General features: G+C 44.6%; 1 protein-coding gene across 3 annotated transcripts in view; it reads left to right on the top strand.

Moving 5' to 3' along the window:
* Positions 1–22359, top strand: part of PRR5 (proline rich 5) — a 191555-nt gene that overhangs the window by 56541 nt on the left and 112655 nt on the right. For all 3 annotated transcript variants that reach the window (XM_040345811.1, XM_040345809.1, XM_040345810.1), the window contains exon 2: positions 8370–8477. The gene's annotated coding sequence lies outside the window, so the exon portion shown is untranslated. The remainder of the gene's footprint in view (positions 1–8369; positions 8478–22359) is intronic.

The following is a 22359-nucleotide window of genomic DNA, read 5'->3' as shown; positions in this document are numbered from 1 at the left end:
AAATGTTGTACTGGCATTTCTAAATATAAATACTGAGATAGTTTACTTAAAGAGACTGTCACCAAATGCAGTTAAACACACAGAAAAGCCTTTGAATGTTTGCTTGCAGGTTTTTTCCTTTATTTAAAAATGTTTATGTCCTACAAATAAGATAAATAAGAAATCTGACTACCCCAGGAAGGACAATAATGTGACTCAATCTGCGCAATCTCTACACAACTCCTGTGAGCTTCTCACTACCTCTCCTCCTCCTCCTGGCTCCTATTAAGGTGTTCAGATTGTCCCCTTATGCTCATTCCACATTTGTTAGGACATATCATGAGATAAAAAAAGGGGAGAACCATAGTGCTCTCTATTTTCAAAAATGTATTCTCTTTAAAAGGCCTACTGAAGAAGCCCAATAGGAGGGCGTAACGTGTATGGGTGGGAGGTGCCAAGCCTGTGACTTAATACAATAGATATACGAGCATCTGTGATGCTATTTTTGTAGGTTTGCATTACCCCTGTTTTTAAAGAACATAAATTGTTGGAAAATAGAGAGCACTATGGTTCTCACTTTTTTTATCTCATGATATGTCCTTATGTATGTAGAACGTGAATAGCGGGACAATCTGAACACCTGAATTGGAACCAGAAGGAGATGTGATGAGACATTCACAGGAGGAGTGGTGTAGAGGCCAATGAGACCCTGTAGTGGGGTCTGATTCTGGAGGTGAGCAGACATTGCACTCAGAGGTGGTGGTTTACAGGACACATTTGTGAAGATTTTACACTTACCTGTTCAAGACACAGTGGTGTGATTTCTGAATACATACCGTGTTTCCCCGAAAATAAGACCTACCCCAAAAATAAGACCTAGCATAATTTTTCAGGAGGGCTGCAATATAAGCCCCACCCTGAAAATAAGCCCTAGTTTAAAATGCTTGTAAAATCCTATGACCCACTCTATTAGAGTAGTACATAATGTACAATGTGTGCGTTTCTGTAATATAATTGCGGGGAAGAGAGCTCCAGCAGGTCACAGAAGCGCAGAGCGCCGCTATAGCAAAGGTATCTGGCACAATTATATTACAGAAACACACACACATTGTACATTATATAATACTGTAATAGAGTGAATTATAGGATTTTACAAGCATTTTAACTTAGTTCACACTGGGGATTCCTATCAGGCAGGTAGAGAGTGGGGTAGAGAAGACAGCACATTACATGGTAAGACCTACCCCAAAAATAAACCCTACTGTGTCTTTTGTTGCCAAAATTAATATAAGACCCAGACTTATTTTCGGGGGAAACACGGTACTAATTAAAGACACACACTGTTATATATTTTAATTTGTATATGGTCTGTTTTATATAAGGATTTGCCTGAATTACTGTATATTGAGTTTAATATACCCAAGAAAGGATCAATTCTTCCACCCTTGCCTCCTTGCATGGCATAGCCCTTTTCTCTTCTGGGAGTGTCTAATTACAGACTGTGGCAGCCCAGCTTCATTCCTCTCCACTAGGGATGAGCCGACCACCCCCCTGTTCGGTTCGCACCAGAACCTGCGAACACACCAAATGTTTGTGTGAACTTTAGAACCCCGTTAAAGTCTATGGACTCGAAAGTTTGAAATCTAAAGTGCTAATTTTAAATGCTAATATGCACGTTATTGTCCTAAAAAGTGTTTGGGGACCTGGGTCCTGCACCAGGGAACATGTATCAATGCAAAAAAAAGTTTTAAAAATGTCCATTCCTTTAAATTTCGTACCTGGGGGGGGGTGTAAAGTATGCATGTGAAATAGCGCATGTTTCCCGTACTTAGAACTTTTTCTGCACAAAGTGTCATTTTTGAAAGAAAAAAAGTCATTTAAAACCAACTCGAGGCTATAATGAATTGTCGGCTCCCGGCAATTCAGAGAGAATTAATTCATTAAAAAAAAAAGCGTGGGGGTCCCCCTAAATTCAATTACCAGGCCCTTCAGGTCTGGTATGGATATTAAGGTGAACCACGCCGTCAATTTAAAAAAAAATGACGTAGGGTTCCCCCAAATATCCATTCCAGACCCTTCAGGTCTGGTGTGGAGTTTAAGGGGAACTCCACCCCCAATGTAAAAAAAAATGGAGTGGAGTTCCCCCAAAAATCCACACCAGACCCCTTATCCGAGCATGTAACCTGGCCGGCCGCAGAAAAGAGGGGGGGACAGAGAGCGCCCCCCCCTACCTGAACCGTACCAGGCCACATGCCCTCAACATGGGGAGGATGTCCCCATGTTGATGGGGACAAGGGCCTCATCCCCACAACCCTTGCCCGGTGGTTGTGGGGGTCTGTGGGCGGGGGGCTTATCAGAATCTGGAAGACCCCTTTAACAAAGGGGACCCCCAGATCCTGCCCCCCTATGTGAATTGGTAATGGGGTACCCCTACCATTTCACTAAGGAAGTGTAAATAGTTGTAAAAAAACACACACACCGTGGAAAAAAGTCCTTTATTAAAAAAAAAATAATAATCAAGCGGTGGTAATCCACTCTCCGTCCCGGCTCCCTGCTCCAACGTTGTCGGTATCCAGCGACGGGTGATCTCCTCTCCGGTCCAGCGATGAGAAGATTGTCCTGGATCCAGAGCGCAGCATCGCCGGCCGCCTGTCTCCACCGGAGACAGACTGGCGAATGACGCTGCTGAAGCTAGTGACATTTCTTATATTGGTGAGACGGGGCCGCCCGTCACGTGACCCTGCCTCCTCTGACGCAAGGGGGAAGCCTGGGCTTCCCCAGTGACGTAGCAGAGAGTGCGTCAGAGGGGGACGGGGTCACGTGACAGGTGGCCCCGCCTCATCTATATAAAAAAAAGTGTCACCAGCTTTAGCAGCGTCATTCGCGGGGCTGTCTCCGGTAGAGACAGGCGACCGGCGATGCTGCGCTCTGGATCCCGGACGATCTTCTCATCGCTGGACCGGAGAGGAGATCACCCGTCGCTGGATACCGACATCGTTGGAGCCGGGATCGAGAGTGGATTACCACCGCTAGATTTTTTTTTTTAATAAAAGACTTTTTTCCACAGTGTGTGTGTATTTTTTTACAACTATTTACACTTTCTTTGTGAAATGGTAGGGGCACAATGTACCCCATTATCAATTCACATAGGGGGGGGGGCAGGATCTGGGGGTCCCCTTTGTTAAAGGGGTCTTCCAGATTCTGATAAGCCCCCCGCCCGCAGACCCCTACAACCACCGGGCAAGGGTTTTACTATTTTGGGAGAGTTTTCCTTTGATAAAATATTTTTTTAGGAGATATCGATTACCATTTATCACCAAATGAAAGCCCAATTTGTCCTGAAAAATTCAGTATAAATCACCTGGATGCACAGATTAGTTGTGATGATATGTACATACAATTTTACTAACCCGCGATTGCAGGAAAGAAAATCGTCTTTGGCAGGCTTAAGGGTTGTCTGTTTTGTAGTTTATTGCATAAAGAAAACGAACAAGGCAGGGGGAATAGGACATGGGGTACTTCAAACGCTCAGGTCTTAGTGACCAGAGGACAATCTACTCCTTAAGTAAAAGTCAGACAGGGATTAAATCTTAGTCATTACTCACAAGTCCCTAGGAAAGCTGCCATCTTCCAGCTTCTTCTGGACATGGTCCCCTGTGGTGAGGTTCTGCAAATAGCTTCACACAGAGTCCATCATGGCCCTTCAGCTCTGTCACTGCTGAGGCCTCTATTTTTATGATTATTATTTATTATTATACAGGATTTATATAGAATAGCCCCAATAGTATGCTCAGCGCTTAACAAAATGAAGGCAGACATTACATTTACATTACAATTTTGTACCAAAGGAATCAGAGGGCCCGGCTCGCTAGAGCTTACAATCTAGGAGGGAGGGTCAATTAACCACTTAAGACCCGGACCTTTATGCAGGTAAAGGACCTGGCCAGTTTTTGCGATTCGGCACTGCGTCGCTTTAACTGACAATTGCGTGGTCGTGCGATGTGGCTTCCAAACAAAATTGGCGTCCTTTTTTTCCCACAAATAGAGCTTTCTTTTGGTGGTATTTGATCACCTGCGGTTTTTATTTTTTGCGCTATAAACAAAAATAGAGCGACAATTTTGAAAAAAAAAACAATATTTTTTACTTTTTGCTATAATAAATATCCCCAAAAAAGATATAAAACATTTTTTTTTCTCAGTTTAGGCCGATACGTATTCTTCTACCTATTTTTGGTAAAGAAAATCGCAATAAGCGTTTATCGATTGGTTTGCGCAAAATTTATAGCGTTTACAAAATAGGAGATAGTTTAATTGCATTTTTATTAATATTTTTTTTTTTTATTACTAATGGCGGCGATCAGCGATTTTTTCCGTGACCGCGACATTATGGCCGACACATCGGACAATTTTGACACATTTTTGGGACCATTGTTATTTTCACAGCAAAAAATGCTATACAAATGCATTGATTACTGTGAAAATGACAATTGCAGTTTGGGAGTTAACCACTAGGGGGCGCTGAAGGGGTCAAGTGTGACCTCATATGTGTTTCTAACTGTAGGGGCGGGGCTGGAAGTGTCATGTCATTGTCATTGATCGTGACACTGCCACAATGAAGAACAGGGAAGGTGTGTTTACACACCTCTCCCCGTTCTTCAGCTCCGGAGGACCGATCGCGGGACACCAGCGGCGATCGGCTCCGCGGGTCCCGCGGGCGCAGTCACAGAGCTTCGGACCGGGTCTTGTGCACGCGCCGGCGGCTCGCGCGCGACCCCACGGCTGGGCTTAAAGGGCCACGTACAGGTACATGGATGTGCCCAGCCGCGCCATTCTGCCGACGTATATCGGCGTGAAGGGGTCCTTAAGTGGTTAATACAAAAGGTAATAGCTGTGGGCATGATCTGATGGAGAAAGTAAAACAGTGCATTAGTTAAGCAGCATAAGCTTCTTTAAAGAGAAGGGTTTTCAGGGATCATCTACATATGATTAGATTAGGGGACAGTCGGACAGATTGGGGTAGGGAGCCTCTGGAGCAGTTTTACAGTCCAAGGTAAGTGCAGCAGCCCCCTCCTGGCTCTGGAACCCTCCTGGGGAGAAGGAAACATGCTCTCCAGTATCTCAGATTATTAATCATCATTCCCACCCCCTTATGGACACTCCTCTCCAGGGACTGGTTGGAACCTGATAAATATTCAATCTGGTTGTTTTGAATCTGCTACTCTAAACTCTGGAAGCTTTTTCCAGAGGCAGGGGGAAGCAATCAAACTCCTAGCCCGTGAAACCCTGAACAGACTAGAACAAATTTTAGCTGCTCCCTTGATTATGAAAGGAGCCAAACTAAATTTACTTAGCATCCTACACTAGGAGGGTGCTACAAACATATTCCTAGAACGTGAACGTTTTCCATTTGCTGAACATATCATATGAGAATGCGTGAGTGAGCGCCAATGCATCAAAGAATCAGCATTTACCTGATTACTGCATACAGCCATTCACTCCTATGGCTGGCTATGTGCCACCTGTGGGTCCCCGGGCACAGAAAAACACTTGTATTTTTATGCTACAGCAGATTTGCATTTCAAAATATCCATGTGAATGAGGCCATAGAACAGCCTGTGTGGAAGAACATTATTTTACAAACCTTTTGGCAGCAAAAACATTTTCCATCTACGTGTTTTAGCTGTGTAGCTGTTTGCCCGGTGTTACCCTTTATATCACAGAATGAGGTGGTAGGACCTTTTCTATTTTCATTAGCGTGTACACTTCCTCCCTGCTCCATGATTTATTACATTTAATCACTGCTCTGTTGTTTTTATCTCCCGTTGGGAGTTGGTCGCTGTATTCTTTTGGCTGTTTATTGTCTCGGGGAAGATCTGCTTCATGATCCGTAAATGTGAATGACGAATTCTGCAGGACTACAAGATATAAGATTATTACGTTTATTGATCGTAAACAGCAAGGAAAGTGAGGCCTTTGTTTAACTAATGATTTGTAATCATGGCGTATTTTATTCCTGTCTGACCGTCAGCGCAACGACATGAATCATGCTTTGACTGATAGTGTGGCCCATCGGTAGGCCTTGTGTATTGGGGCATATCTCCAAAGCAGTATATTTGACAGTCACCAAACATTCACTAGAGGTGAATCCTCCGTGGGCATGTGTTTTAAATGAGTTAAATGAAGTGGTGGATTCACCACTAGTGAATTTTTGGTGAAATGTATTCACTACTTTATAAATGTGACCAAAACTGTTCATGTTGTCTAATATTCCGCAGCATTATTTTCTCTGAACTCTCCTGAACTTATGGAGTGGCCATTGAAATTAGCTGGTGCAACAGAGTTAGAGCCTGCTAGATATCGCAGGCTCTGTTCATCTCAGTGGGAGGGGGTGCAGCAAGTTGAACGCTTCCAAGTAACCATGGGTTTGCGCTAGTGGCGGTTGATGCTTCATTGGTTGGGGGGCGGCAGATAGACCTGACCCTAGGCATCCCCTTCCCCCTGTCGCACCAGCCCACCACCCCACACTAACCCCCCACCCGTCGCTCGAGCCCTCCACCACACACCTTACCCCCACCCCGGTCGCTGGCTCGCTTGGTCACTCTCTGGCCCATTCCCCCCTCCGTCTCCTCCGTGTCCCAGCTGTCGCTTCTCCTCACAGCCAATGGGGTCTCAAGACCCGCTTCCTGATTGGCCGGGAGGAGAAATGGGGAACTGAAGGGCTGTTGCAAGCTCACATCAGGAGTGCCTTACAATGCAGGTCCTTTCTGTCTGGTTCCTCCATTCATAGAAGACATTTCGACAGCTTCTATAAATGAACTGTGATCTATGAATGGAGGAAGTAGATCTTTTAACCACTTGCCGACCGCCGCACACACATATATGTCGATACAATGGCATGGGCAGGCAAATGAGCGTACCTGTACATCCCTTTAAATTTGCTGCCCACTCCCTAGGACACAATTTACCTTCAGCGCTACCTAGTGGTTAACTCCTTCACTACCAGTGTCGTTTTTACAGTAATGCATTTTTATAGCACTGATCGCTGTAAAAATGACAGTACTCCTAAAAATGTGTCAAACATGTCCGATGTGTCCGCCATAAAGTCGAAGTCACAATAAAAATCGCAGATCACTGCCATTACTAGTAAAATAAATAATAATAATAAAAATGCCATAAAACTATCCCTTATTTTGTAGACGCTATAACTTTTGCGCAAACCAATCAATATATACGCTTATTGCGATTTTTTTACCAAAAATATGTAGAAGAATACATATCAGCCTAAACTGAGAAAAAAAGTGCTTTTTTAAAAAAAAATAATGATCGGGGACATTTGCTTATTATTCTTCACAAGCTGTCTACACATGTATGTATATCCTGATTTGCACATTTGAATGGAGCAGCCATGAAACAATCCCTGAATGCCTAACATGCAGTTTGTCCTTGGAAATCAGAAATTTAATGCACCTGTAAAACACATTAAACCAGGGGTTGACAAATTTGCTTGGAATCTAGGAGCCAGCTAAAAAAGTTAGGAGCCAGAAAACGCGCCCCGTCCCGACGAGCTTGCGCGCAGAAGCGAACACATACGTGAGCAGCGCCTGCATATGTAAACGGTGTTCAAACCACACATGTGAGGTATCGCCGCGATTGGTAGAGCGAGAGCAATAATTCTAGCCCTAGACCTCCTCTGTAACTCAAAACATGCAACCTGTAGAATTTTTTAAACGTCGCCTATGGAGATTTTAAAGGGTAAAAGTTTGTCGCCATTCCACGAGCGGACGTAATTTTGAAGCGTGACATGTTGGGTATCAATTTACTCGGCGTAACATTATCTTTCATATTATTAAACAAAATGGGGATAACTTTACTGTTGTCTTATTTTTTAATAAAAAAAAGTGTAATTTTTTCCCAAAAAAGTGCGCTTGTAAGACCGCTGCGCAAATACGGCGTGACAGAAAGTATTGCAACGATCGCCATTTTATTCTCTAGGGTGTTAGGATAAAAAATATATATAATGTTTGGGGGTTTTAATTAGAGGGAAGAAGATGGCAGTGAAAATAGTGAAAAATGTCATTAGAATTGCTGTTTAACTTGTAATGCTTAACTTGTAATACCAACGGCCACCACCAGATGGCGCCAGCTTACACATCTGGTGGTAATAACTTGTAATATCAACGGCTCACCACCAGATGGCGCCAGCTCACAAAAGCTCACTTTTTTTTTGCCCCCCCTTCCAAGCCAAGTCGCCAGGACCCTATTTCTAGTCGCCATGGCGACCTGGCGCCCGGGATTTGTCGAGCCCTGCATTAAACCTCCCCATCTATAATATGTGCATTTTCCATGCAATAGTGTGACAAAGCCCTAATTAAACCTTTCTAATTTTGCAGGTTTTTCCAGCCCTAACATGTCAGTCCCCTCTTGTGTTACACCAAGCTGACCTGATAACTGACTTCAAGAAAGAAACTCCTGACTTGCCACGTTGGTGATTTAAAAAGGTGGGTTCACATTTCTATAGACAGTTCTAATTGGATCTGGTATGTAAAGGTCCCTACAGACACGGGACCAAGGATAGGCAAACAAATGTGGTATTCCGGAGCCAGCCGTTTCAATCTTTGGACGGAAGACTTTTTTATAAGAATACAACAGAGAAGCACTGGCATTGGATTTAGGGACAATAAGCCATAAGTATGGCCTGTGTACCCAGATTTGGGGGCTCCCTATGACTAGAGAAGATTTGCTCACCATTATAGCATTTAGCAAGTACCGTTGTTTAGGTTTTTGGGTACACAGGTTCACACATTTTAAAGCTATGCTGTAAATGTGAATAGTTTGGACTCCAAAGGTTGCCCATCCCATAAATGAATCTATTGAAAGGATAGGAGTCACAAATGGGCTTTTACCGGAAAAGTGGCGACTTCCAACTCCTAGTGGTCAGTAAGGTTGACTATCCCTTTAAAGGACCATAAGGGAGCTTTGGGGTTGGAGCAAGGACAAGCTCGACTTTTACAGGAAAGGTGGCAACTTCTGACCCTTACTAGACAGTAAAATTGGCCAACAAAAAGCTTTGAAAAGGGAAGGGGGCTTACAGAAAAGGTGGAGGTATGTATAAAAATTAAACTGGTTCTAAAGACACCTTTACCTTACTGTATTCCCTGCATTAAAGTGCATTACAACCACTTTTACCTACAAGGTAAGCCTAGAGCAGGGGTGCCCAACCTTTTAAAGCACAAGGGCCACTTAAGCGACTTGGTAACCGGTCGCGGGCCAAATTGAGCTGAGTGGGCGGATTGGAGGTCCGTGTCCGCTCTGCATATGCAGAGTGGATACGGACACAACCCACTATACTCCTTTATTTTATTTTTTTAAAGGATTGGATTGGAGGAAGGACACAAGTTGGTTTACATCTGCCACTCCTGAGAGGTGAATGAAGGGTCCAATTGGGTCGGACTGCTCGTGTGAAAGGGGCTCAAGGCTGCTTTCATACTGATGCGTTGCGTTTTACCCACGCCGTGGGTGCAACGCAGTGTACATTTGGCTTTCCTGCACTTTGCAATAGACTTCTATTATATTCTGCAGGTTCGGTGCACTTTCAGAAACCTTACCAAACTCGCAGTTATCAACAGAAGTCTATGGCTCAGTTCAGGTAACCCGCAGGTGCGCTGCACTGCATCAGTGGGTCAGTTTGAAAGCAGCCCGGTAACCACTGCAGAACAGATATTCCCATATATACACTGTGATTTTAGTAATAAACTGACCTTTAATAACAGCATTCTATTCTAGTCCATCCCAGAGCAGGAGGTCGCGGGCCACATCAAAGGGCTCCGCGGGCCACATGTGGCCCCGGGCCACTGGTTGGGCACGCCTGGCCTAGAGTAAGGCTTACCTGTAGGTGATTGAAATATCTACCAAACATTCACGGTTTATGGCGCATGTGCCGTAGACAACAGCGCAGGCACACTTTAGACTCCTTTAGAGATGGCAAGCGTGCCATTTCTAAAGGATATTGTGCCGTGACTGGCGGCTTCTGCGAGCATGCACGGGAGTGGCGTCATCGTGGCTTCAGCCAATCAAAGCACTGAAGCCACGATACCCGTAAGGAAGATGGATGCTTTGTGGAAGAGGGGACAGCGATGACATTGCAGGCTTCGGTTTAAGGTAAGTGACATATAATGGGCTACTATGCGATGCATAGTAGCCCATTATGCTTCGGTTTAAGGTTAGTGACATATAATGGGCTACTATGCGATGCATAGTAGCCCATTATGCTTCGGTTTAAGGTAAGTGACATATAATGGGCTACTATGCGATGCATAGTAGCCCATTATGCTTCGGTTTAAGGTAAGTGACATATAATGGGCTACTATGCGATGCATAGTAGCCCATTATGCTTCGGTTTAAGGTAAGTGATATATAATGGGCTACTATGCGATGCATAGTAGCCCATTATGCTTTACCTTTCGAGGAAAAAAGAGGAAGTAAAACCTATGAGGGTTTACTTACTTTTTAAGCTAGAAAAAGCCCCACTACCTATAAAAAAACTTCCCCCCACCTCAAACACTTACCTGACTCCTTTTACCACTCCAGTGCTATCCTGGACTGAGACACTGGGAGCAGTGGGAGTAATAGGCTCCTACTGTTGTCAGTCAAACTCCTGTGAAAAGGGAGTGGGGGTGTGGCTTACCGGTGCTGTGTGTCTATGAATAGACACAGCCCACATCGGGGGCACGTGCACACAGGTGCCCCACAGCGCACAACATGCTAAGGAAGCACTCAGAGGAAGGAGGAGCGGACAGTGCTAGTGGGGGACTTACAAAGAGGGGGTAAGGGACCGCTCTGTGCAATATTCTTGAACAGAGTAGGTAAGTATAAAAACAAATTAGTTTTAAGACAAAAATTTTTATCTTTTACTATCACTTTAGTAACCTGTAAACTTATCATTTTATGTGTTTTTTTTTCTGAAACTAACTCCTGTTTATGTATTTTGTTTTATTATGGACTCAATATGCACAGTTGCGCTTGAACCAGTTTGCAACATGCTTATGCAAATGCAATCCATCAATGTGTGCTAATATTTAAAAAAAATGTATTCTATGTATAGTACAATATATGAACATTCCCTGGTTTTGTCTCCTTAAATATTCTGTAAAAATGATTTTTTTCCCAGAAATCCAGTGAGCTCCTATTCGTTCTGTAATGAGCTGACAACATTGGCTCTTCGCAACTGAAGCACCAATTAATGATGTCAGTCCAGCCAAGTTCTCTCCTCTTGGACTAGAGAACACACCCCTCTAAGGCCCCATACACACGGGAGAATTTATCCGCGAATACGGTCCAGCGGACCGTTTCCACGGATAAATCCTCTCAAAGATATCCGCTGATTTCGATGGGATGGAGTGTACACACCATCCCATTGAAATCCGCGCGGAAATCCTCTGGCGATGACGTGTCGCGCCGTCGCCGCGATTATGACGCGGCGACGGGCGCGACGCTGTCATATAAGGAATTCCACGCATGCGTCAAATCATTACGACGCGTGCGGGGAATCCCTTTGGACGGATGGATCCGGTAAGTCTGTACAGACGAGCGGATCCATCCGTTGGAATGGATTCCAGCAGATGGATTCGTTGTGCAGCACAACAAATATTCGATCTGCTGGAATCCATTCCAGAGGAGATTTCTCCGCGGAAAGAGATCCGCTGGCGTGTACACACCATAGAATCTATCCGCAGAAACCCATTTGCTGGGATTTATCTGCGGATGGATTCTATCGTGTGTATGGGGCCTTATAATATAGGGATGATGAGCGTTAGAGATGTTCTGTAGTCCAGCAGGAAAGTAGGGCTGACAGCATTGCTTCAGATTTAATTGCAGTAGATGTCAACTCCCTACAGTAATGTAGATGTGTACCAGATTTCTGGCAGGATCTACTGTTTTTTTATGGTTTATAAAGTGTATATATAAGATATAAGTTATAAAGTGTATATATAAGATATAAGTTATAACGTGTATATACTGTAGGTGTATATAGATATGGGAACACTGCATATAGATGATGTACTGCATATGTTTTTTTTTGTTCCTTCTTGCCCTGAAATACACTTTAAAGATGATCTATACCTGCCTATACTGTCTCAACCAAGTAAGAAATATTCACTGTAAGTATTAATAAATATATTAAAGTGAACATAAGGGTTTCAGAGATGGAAATGATCACTTGACACAAGTTGTCCTGTTATCTCAGCAGCTGTTCTACAGGGACATCCATTAGAGCTAAAATCTAACATAGATATACTGTAGAAAGTATAATAATACTGTATAAAATATCATAAAAAAACAGCAAACTAGTAGAATCTAAAAACTTAATCAGGGATCAATAGAAAGCCCAGTATTCTCTGCAAAGTCAATGTCATGGTTTTTCCTGGTGCTAAAGAGACCCTGTCACTAACTACAGATAAAGGCACAGAAAACCCCAATATCTTAAAAGCTCACATTCAGTGTTTTTTATTTCCATAAACATTTATATATTTTCAATGTAAACTTGCTAGTACATTTGACTTATTGAGAAAAAGTAAATCCCATAGCGCCCAATATACCCACTTCTGGGAGTGTCTAATGTCTGTCCGTTCTGGTCCAGCTCCTCTAACTTTCCTAAATAACTTTTTATCGAAGAGAAATACTATAGAGTGTGACTTGAATGACATCTCTGAGTCTGCTTATATCACATCCACTATGGTGGCTTTCAGTCTCAGGGCTTTTGGATGTCTATGCAAGGGAGGCTTTTACAGCTAGAGAACATGACTAAAATATATGCAATACAGATATAATTTTATGATGTAGCACTCTCTACTTAGGTAGGTGCTAGAGTTGAGATTTTTGGGGAAATGCAGGTAAATTTAAGCAGGCCTAGCTGGAAGCTAGGCCTGTTTGTTTTGATCTGTGTGGGCTGGGAGTGGCTCAGAGTAGGCTGGTGACTCACAGACAGCATCACTTCAATGTCACCTCCCTTTTCCTTCTAGAGGATTCTGTAAGAGAGGCGGGAAAGAAAGGTGGAGCTGTTGGGGTGTCTCAGGGAGCCCTGACCAATCCCCAACTAGGATTGGCAGGGGGCAGGCCTCCTTGATATACCCAGAGTCAGCCTAGCTGGGGAGAAGTTGTCAGGTGGAAGAACTGAGGATGGAGTACTAGGCTGTCGGGGCCTTTGGGGGCGCTCCCCATTCTGGAGCGGGGTGACTTTGGGCCTAGAACTCGGGTGCAGGACAGATCCCTTCAAGGACACATGAAAGATCTGGACAGGAGTCACAGAGAGGAGTCAGAGAGAGGACAGCGGCAGCTAGTACTGCCAGGCAAGTCTTCAGGAGGGAAGCACCAGTGTGTGCAGCCAGGAGGGCTGGTGAGTAACATGTGCTATCGGGAGGACTGGAGAGGCATGCCATAGAGAACTGGGAGTAAACAGTCAGACCTGGGTGTGGAGCCAGTTAGGGGTTGCAATGTCACGGGCAGTGGAGTTCGGCAGCTGCAGCCAAGAGGGCTGGCAGGGCTTGAAGAGGAATTAATGGGAGCAGTAGTCCACCATAGGTTAGCTAGCACACAAAGACTTCCTATTCTTTTGCTACATAAAAGGGGACCTTGCGGTCCCTGCCTGCAAAATTTATAGGGCTTGACTGAGTCAGTGTTGGGCCTAACCTTGTGCCAGCCTGTGCCTGGAAGTAAAGTGTTGTGCTGGAGGAGACTGGAGCTGTAAAGTGTGTATAGTTGTCCCAACTGATTAACCATTCAATCAACCAATCGCTTGTTCTATTGGGCATCCCATCCCTATCCAAGTTCAAATCAATACAATAACAAAACAAACATATGGACTGTTCATTGTCTCCAAAGTGAATGCCGGGCTGGGCAGGGTGACAGGTGGGCCACATCACTTAGCGCCCCCTACGGGGGTACTGCTACAATGAGAACATTGCTGATTAACTGAATGGTCTGGTGACAGGGTCTCTTTAAAGCGGAGGTTCACCCAAAAGTGAACCTCCGCTTTTCGGAACCCTCCCTCCTCCGGTGTCACATTTGACACCTTTCAGGGGGGAGGGGGTGCAGATACCTGTATAAAACATGTATTTGCACCACTTGCTGGTATAGACTCCCGCCCCTCCTCATCACAACCCCCACCCCCCCCCCCCCCCCCGGTGTGTTCTGGGAAGCACACATCTCCCAGAACACATCGGGGACCAGTGAGAACGGCGCAGTGCGACTCGCGCATGCGCAGTAGGGATCCGGGCAGTGAAGCCGCAGCACTTCACTTCCCGATTCCCTTACGGAGGATGGCCGCGGGGGAAGCCGAGAGCCGAGCAGCAGCAGCTGCTGTATTTGTAGCTGCTGGCTTTTAAAAAAAAAATCTCAGGTGAACCTCCGCTTTAAGTGCGGCAGAAGCTAGGACAAGGGGATTTGTGTTGACAGAAGAGGGACTATCTGTTTTGGAAGCCAGGGATCCATGTATACAGGCTCCGCCCCTCCATCCACCACAGCCTGGGCGTATAGAAAATGTATATATAGCAAATATTTCATAAGACTGAATATGATCCTGCATGTTCCCTATGAGAATGTTATGGTGCTGTGTGCATGTGTGCACGTCCTGTACCTGCACAGGGAAGTACACAGGCCACCCTCAGGAATTCCTCAATACAATGACTCATCTTCCTGTGCAAACGGCTTCCCAGTGTATAAATACAGATAACACCACAATAACATCACTAATTCTATACCAATAACCTGTCTACACACAGCTGGCCTAATCCAGGTGTACACTGGGATTTATTATACCAACTCTTAAATGCGGAAGTTGCATTCATTTTATTTTTTCTTTATTTTACCTGGTGATCTGGCCAGTAAGTCTGTTATATTTCAACTAACTTTAACAGGCCAAGCTGTCCACACAAAGTGGCATATAGCGGATTGAGTAAAACCATTTACCACTGACAGGGGTGCTTACAATGGTCAACTTTTGTTCATCTATGTAAAACTTTTATCCCAAAAAGGAGGAAAAAAACTGTTGCTGTAACAGCTTGAAAAGTGTTAGCTGGAGTTCATCTTTATTTTGTTACAGCTTTTTTCCCAAGGGCGTTCAGTCTGAATCAGTCAGGCAGTTTTCCAGACTGAACCACAATGTATGTTTATAGGAGGGTGGATGTAAACAGTGATCATCAGTTAACCACTTGCCGACTGCCCCATAGCAGATTTACTGCTACAGGGCAGCCGTGCTGTGCAGAATCATGTATATATACATACATATATACGTATCTATGTCACAGCAGGAGCCAATCAGTGGGTGCTGGCCAATGGATATCTTCCAGCACCGTCTGATAGTCGAGGAGAGAGGCTGGATGGAGCTCTTTGTATGTAAACAATGCAGAGCTCTGTCCTGACAGGGGGAAGTGATGAGTTTCTTTCCCTGCAAAGCAAGGAAAGAAAATCCATTACATCCCTAAGTAAAAACAGCATGCACAGTACGCACAAACATAGGTTAGGCACACATTTAACCCTTTGATTGCCCTGTATGTTTAACCCCTTCCTAGCCATTAATACAGGGACAGTGCATATGTTTAGCACTGTCCACTGTATTAGTGTTACTGGTTCCCACAAAGTGTTAGTTAGTGTCTGATTGTCCACCGCAAGATCGCAGTCCTGCTATAAATCGCAGATCGCCGCCATTACTAGTATAAAAAAAAAGAAAGAAATAAAAATACCAGTATATATACCATAGTTTGTAGACACTGTGGGGCAGATTCATCAAGAGATACGACGGCGGATCTCCTGATCCGCCGTCGTATCTGTGAGAGCCGACGGTCGGATCTGTGAGATCCCACGGTCGGAGCTATGCGACTGATTCATAAGAATCAGTTCCGCATAGATCTCCCTTAGATCCGACTGGTGCAAGTGACTTACACCAGTCGAATCTTAGGCTGTAATCTCCCGCCGGCCGCTAGGTGTCGTCGCTTTTTTTTACACGTCGCATATGCAAATGAGGAGAACCGCCGATTCACGTCCGTACGCCCGCCCGTCGCTCTTTTTCAACGTCGTTTGCGTTCGGCTTTTTCCGGCGGATAGCTACCCCTGCTAATATGAGGGGTAGCTAATGTTAAGTATGGCCGACGTTCCCGCGCCGAGTTTTAAATTTGTTACGTCGCTTGCGTAAGTACGTCGGGAATACGGATGGCCGTAAGTAACCTAGCCGCCGAAAACAATGACGTCCTAGCGACGTCATTTGGAGCATGCGCACTGGGCTTTTTCGCCGGCGGCGCATGCGCAGTTAAATCGGCGCGGGAGCGCGCCTGATTTAAATTGTACACTCCCCCTAGCCGCGGAATTTGCATTCCGCCGGGGGGAGTTAGGATCCGATGGTGCAATTTGCGAGGTAAGTGCTTTATGAATCATGCACTAGCCTCGCTAAATTGCACCGGCGGATCGTAAAACAGGTAGATCTGGCGGATCTAAAGATCCGCTGATCTACATGAATCTGGCCCTGTAACTTTTGCACAACCAGTCAATATATACTTATTGGGATTTTTTTTTACCGGAAATATGTAGCAGAATACATATTTGGCCTAAATTAATGACTAAATGTTTTTTTATTTTTTTTTATTGGATATGTTTATTGGATATAAACAAAAAAATAAAAAACACAGTGGTGATCAAACACCACCAAAAGAAAGCTCTGACATAAATTTTATTTGGGTACAGCGTTGCATGACCGCACAATTGTCAGTTAAAGTAACGCAGTGCCGTATCGCAAAAAAATGGCCTGGTCATGAAGGGGGGTAAATCTTCCAGAGAGCAAGTGGTTAATATCCCACTACATAAGTGTCTATTCTGGTCTGTTTTTTTTTTTAACAGATTAAGGCTCCATGCACACTGAAGCTAAAAAAAGCTATAAAAAAACGCCAGTAGCTTTGCAGGGAGCCTTTCAACCTTTTTTAGCGTTTTTGCAATAGCGTTTAATAGTGTTTTTTCAGTGTAGCGGTTTTTAGCCTTTTTAGCGTTTTTCGGCGATTTGCGTTTCTTATCGTTTTTTCCTGCCGAAAAACGGCACTTTAAACGCAATTTTCGGGCGTTCAGAAAAAAGCCAATAAACTCCAAAGCTCATTAACACTAAAAAACGCCCATGTGTGCATGGGCACATAGGCTAACATAGAGTTCAGTTTATGGGCTTTTTAAAAAAAGCCCAAAACGCCAATAAACTGCAGTTTATCAGCTTCAGTGTTTCGGGCTGTAAAAAATTAATCTTTTTTTTAATGTCATTGAAAACGATCGTGTGTGGGCTCCAGAGCATTTTTCACGATGTAAAAAATGGCCATTAAAAATTTAGAACATGCTCTAATTTTTTCACATCGTTTTTAACGTAGTAAAAAATGGTCGTGTGTGGGCTTTAACGACGTGAAAAAAAACGTGCATGCCCAGAAGCAAGTTAGGAGACGGGAGAGCTCTTTCTGGTAAAACGTAATGGAGATAGCACATTCATCACGCTGTAACAGACTGAAAAGCGCAAATCGTCTTTTACTAACATGAAATCAGCAAAAGCAGCCCCAAGGGTGGCACCATCCGAATGGAACTTCCCCTTCATAGTGCCGTCGTACGTGTTGTACGTCACCGCGCTTTGCTAGACTTTTTTTTTTATTTCACGATCGTGTGTAGGCAAGGCCGGGTTAACGATCGGGTTGAAAAAAGCGCTGTTTTTTCTAGACCATTAAAAATGTAATTTTTTACATCCCGAAAAACGAACGTGTGTACGCGGCATAAGGCTGTGTTCTTTTCTGTTTAGAAGGATCTGAATGGATGTTATGTTTATGTCCGTTTTTAGGCAAGAAAGCATTTTTTGGTTTATTCTTTTGCCACCTCTCTACAACAACCTAAAACAAAGATGCAAAAATGGATGTAAACTGATGTAACCTGAATCTGTATTCATAAAACATGACTGAACACATGCCGTGTGAAAATAGCCTAATGCCGCATACACACCATTGGATTTTCCGTCGTAAAAACTTTGGATGTTTTTTCCGACGGAATTCCGCTCAAGCTTGGCTTGCATACACACGTTCACACAAAAGTTCTCTGAACTTTCGTCCGTCAAGAATGCGGTGGCGTACAACACTACGGACGAGCAGTCGTAAAATTTGGGAACCAGCTCTCAATCTTTTGTTGGCAGAAATTCCGACAGCAAAAGTCTGATCACATGGTTGGAATTTCCATTCAGAAGCTCACATCGGACTTTTGCTGTCAGAATTTGCGATTGTGTGTACAGGGCATAAGGGTCCTTTCATACGGGTGGTCCACCAGTGGATTCCGCTTTGCTTAGTGGGGAATCGCTCTGCTGATCACCTCTGGGCAGGAGGATGACAGGTCACTGTGCAGAGACAGACCTGTCAGGGCCACGCTCTCCTCTATGGGGAGATCGGATGAAAACTGACTGCCTGTCCGTTTTCATCCGATCCTCCAGAGGAATGGAAAATAGGGTCACCATCCGTCTGGATTTCACAGACACGATTGGTTTGGATATCAGTGGATGTCAACGGACATGTCACTACTGAAATCCGCCGCATCATAGGAGGTGAATGAAGTGTCTGATCAGGTCCACCTGAAAAACTGACAGGTGGACCTGATCGAAAAACCTGTGTAAAAGGGGCCTTAAAGTGGTTGTAAAGGCTGAAGATTTGTTACAGTCATGCATTCTATGCGTGAAGATAAAATACCTTAAGCTTGCTGTTCCCCCCCACAGCCCACCTAATACTCACCTGAGCCCCCCTCTATCCAGCAATGTGCACGAGAGCCTCGGCTGTCCCGGGACTCCCTCTCCTCATTGGCTTAGACCAGTGTTTCTCAACTCCAGTCCTCAAGGCGCCCCAACAGGTCATGTTTTCAGGCTTTCCATTATTTTGCACAGGTGATTTGATCAGTTTCACTGCCTTGGTAATTACCACAGCCATTTCATCTGAAGGAAATCCTGAAAACATGACCTGTTGGGGCGCCTCGAGGACTGGAGTTGAGAAACACTGGCTTAGACAGCAGCGAGAGCTATTGGCTCACACTTCTGTCAATCAGAGCCAGTGAGCCAATGAGGTAGGGGAGGGGGGCTGAGCCGCGGCTCTTTGTGTCTTATGCATGCATAGAGCAGGGCTCGGAAGCAAGTACATACCAGTGCCCCCATTGTAAGTGGATTGTTATTTGGGGTGCTGGTCAAGGGGAGGAGCAAGAAGCGCCAGTGAGGGACCCGAGAAGAGTAGGATCAGGGCCACTACACAGAGCAGGTAAGTATGACATGTTTTTTTTTTTTTTTTTAATCCATGTATGTAGATGTAATCTAAGACATGAAGTGTGTTACTGGTCATATCACCAGGTGAAAATAATAGGAAGAAAGCTTAAAAAAGAAAATGAATGCAGTCACCACATTTAAGAATTGTCAAGCTGCAATATATTAAATTGTTGCTTTGGTTTTAATTATATTTAAAGTACAAAGGCAAAACTTTTTCCAATTTTGGATAGAGTAGGGAGGGTTATAACCCATGTCAGGCTTTTTTACCCATCTGTGACACAATGGGGAGATTTCTCTTCACTTCCTGCCACGACAAGAGGTGAGAAGAAACCCCTCCAAAGTGAGGCAATCACTGGTTGTCACCGAAACGTGTGTTCCCATTGGAAGATTCCCACTCTAGTCTAGTTCCTGTGACAACCCAAAATTTGGGATATTCTTTCTCTTTCACTCTCAATGATAACAGAAAATGGGACACATAGAGAGGCTAAATCAACCTAACGAGGACCACAGATTGCAATAAAAACCTGCCTGGTGTTCTAATCCCTCTCCACTCTATCCTCCTAACTTAAAAAAGCTTTGCTTTTAGTTATACTTTGGCTTCTGTCATATTGAAAGCGCCAGCCCTTAGCAGTAAAGTGTTGCTTGTTTTAGTGGCGCTTTACTGCTGTTTAACCACTTAAGCCCCGGACCAATATGCTGCTAAATGCCCAAAGGCGTTTTTACAATTCAGGACTGCGTCGCTTTAACAGACAATTGCGCGCTCGTGCGACGTGGCTCCCAAACAAAATTTACGTCCTTTTTTCCCCACAAATAGAGCTTTCATTTGGTGGTATTTGATCACCTCTGCGGTTTTTATTTTTTGCGCTATAAACAAAAATAGAGCGACAATTTTGAAAAAAATTCAATATTTTTTACTTTTTGCTGTAATAAATATCCCCCAAAAACATATATAAATTTTTTTTTTTCCTCAGTTTAGGCCGATACGTATTCTTCTACCTATTTTTGGTAAAAAAAATCGCAATAAGCGCTTATCGATTGGTTTGCGCAAAATTTATAGCGTTTACAAAATAGGGGATATTTTTATTGCATTTTTATAAATTTTTTTTTTTTTACTACTAATGGCGGCGATCATCGATTTTTTCGTGACTGCGACATTATGGCGGACACTTCAGACAATTTTGACACATTTTTGGGACCATTGTCATTTTCACAGCAAAAAATGCATTTAAATTGCATTCTTTATTGTGAAAATGACAGTTGCAGTTTGGGAGTTAACCACAGGGGGCGCTGAACGTGTTAGGCTTCACCTAGTGTGTGTTTACAACAGTAGGGGGGTGTGGCTGTAGGTCTGACGTCATCGATTGTGTCTCCCCTATAAAGGGGATGACACGATCGATGCGCCGCCACAGTGAAGCACGGGGAAGCCGTGTTTACACACGGCTCTCCCCGTTCTTCAGCTCCGGGGAGCGATCGCGGATCGCTCCCCGAGGGAATCCGCCCGCCGCACGCAGCGGGGGGGGGTCCCGATCGGACCCCCCACCCGCTAGAAGGCAAGGACGTATATATACGTCCTTCTGCCTGTCCGTGCCATTGTGCGGACGTAAATAGTCGTGCGGTGGGCGTTAAGGGGTTAAGCAGTGCTTTTGTGATTCGTTTCGGCTTCTAGCGGGCGATTTTAACCCCAAAGAAGGGGTTAAAAACTCTTGTGTTGTGGCACTTCTGAAGCACTTTCCAGGCGCTTCTGAAGTGCTGCCCATTCATTCCAATTTATTGTATAGAGCGCTCCCAAACCGCCCCAAAGATGCTGCTTGCAGGACTTTTTCTTATGTCTCGCAAGCGCATTGCTCGGGTCTGAAAGCACCCAATGCAGAGAATGGGAGGCAGTTTTCAGACGCCTTACTGGTGCTATTTCTAGCGATAAAACGCCTGAAAACTGCCTCAGTGTGAAAGGGGTGTATTGTTAACAGGTGAAGCCTGTGGTAAAAGGGTCACCTTAAAGTTGGGAGGTATGTTTCAGCAATCCTTTCCTTTGCCATGTTTACAGAAACAACTTCCAAATGTAAATTATTAAACGCCTGAGCAGAAAATAATGCTGCTCCAGTCTGTCCCTAAAGACAGAGATCATCCACCATTGGGTGCCGCCATCTTGTTTAGCATAGTTGAGAGAAGGTGCAGCCAGATTGTCAGTCACAGCCCTAGATACACCTCTGACCTTCATGTGACAGTTGTATACATTAGCGGATGGGCGAGTGGTTAGAGATGGAGATGAGGGAATTTGTTATATCTTTAGCAGCAGTTTAAGCTGACCATACACTAGTAGGATTTCTTACAAAATGTGGTTGTTTTGAGACTGTTCAATTCGATTTCCCAATCGTTGGCGTGGTCAAATTCACGTTCACTTTTGAATTGAAAGTGACAGAATGAAAAAATGTTCTCAAATGAATACATTTCTAATTGTGTACAGGCATACCCCACTTTTAAAGCGGAGTTCCACCTAAAAATGGAACTTCCACTTAATCCACTCCTTCCCCTCTTACATGCCACATTTGGCATGTAATTTTTTTGGGGGGGAAGTGGGGGGGTCAGGAGGAGTGGGACTTCCTGTCCCACTTCCTCCTTCCGCCGAGGGGCTGGTAAGGCGATTAAGATTAATCGCCTTATTGCAGCCCCTCCCTGAAGGCGAGCGCCTGTCCAATCGGACAGCGCCGCTCGCGCATGCGCAGTGCCGCTCGTGCATGCGCAGTGGGTGCCCGGCCGTGAAGCCGAAAGCTGTCACTGCCGGGTGCCCACACTAGGAATGAAGACGCCAGCCGGCGAGGGGGGGCGAGGAGCGGAGCCCCGGCCGGTGCGTCGCTGGAACCGTGGAGCAGGTAAGTGTCTGTTTATTAAAAGCCAGCAGCTACACTTTTTGTAGCTGCTGACTTTTAATAAACTTAAAAACAGGCTGGAACACCCCTTTAAAGCGGGGGTTCACCCTTAGAGGGCACTTTTCCCCCTTAGATTCCTGCTCGTTATTACTAGGGGAATCGGCTATTTATTTTAAAATATGTGCAGTACTTACCCGTTTACGAGACGCATCCTCT

The sequence above is a fragment of the Rana temporaria genome, chromosome 3, assembly GCF_905171775.1.
Source record: "Rana temporaria chromosome 3, aRanTem1.1, whole genome shotgun sequence".
Classification (NCBI taxonomy): Eukaryota; Metazoa; Chordata; class Amphibia; order Anura; family Ranidae; genus Rana; species Rana temporaria.
Note: the sequence above shows the minus strand (reverse complement) of the source record. Positions and strands in the feature narration are given on the sequence as shown.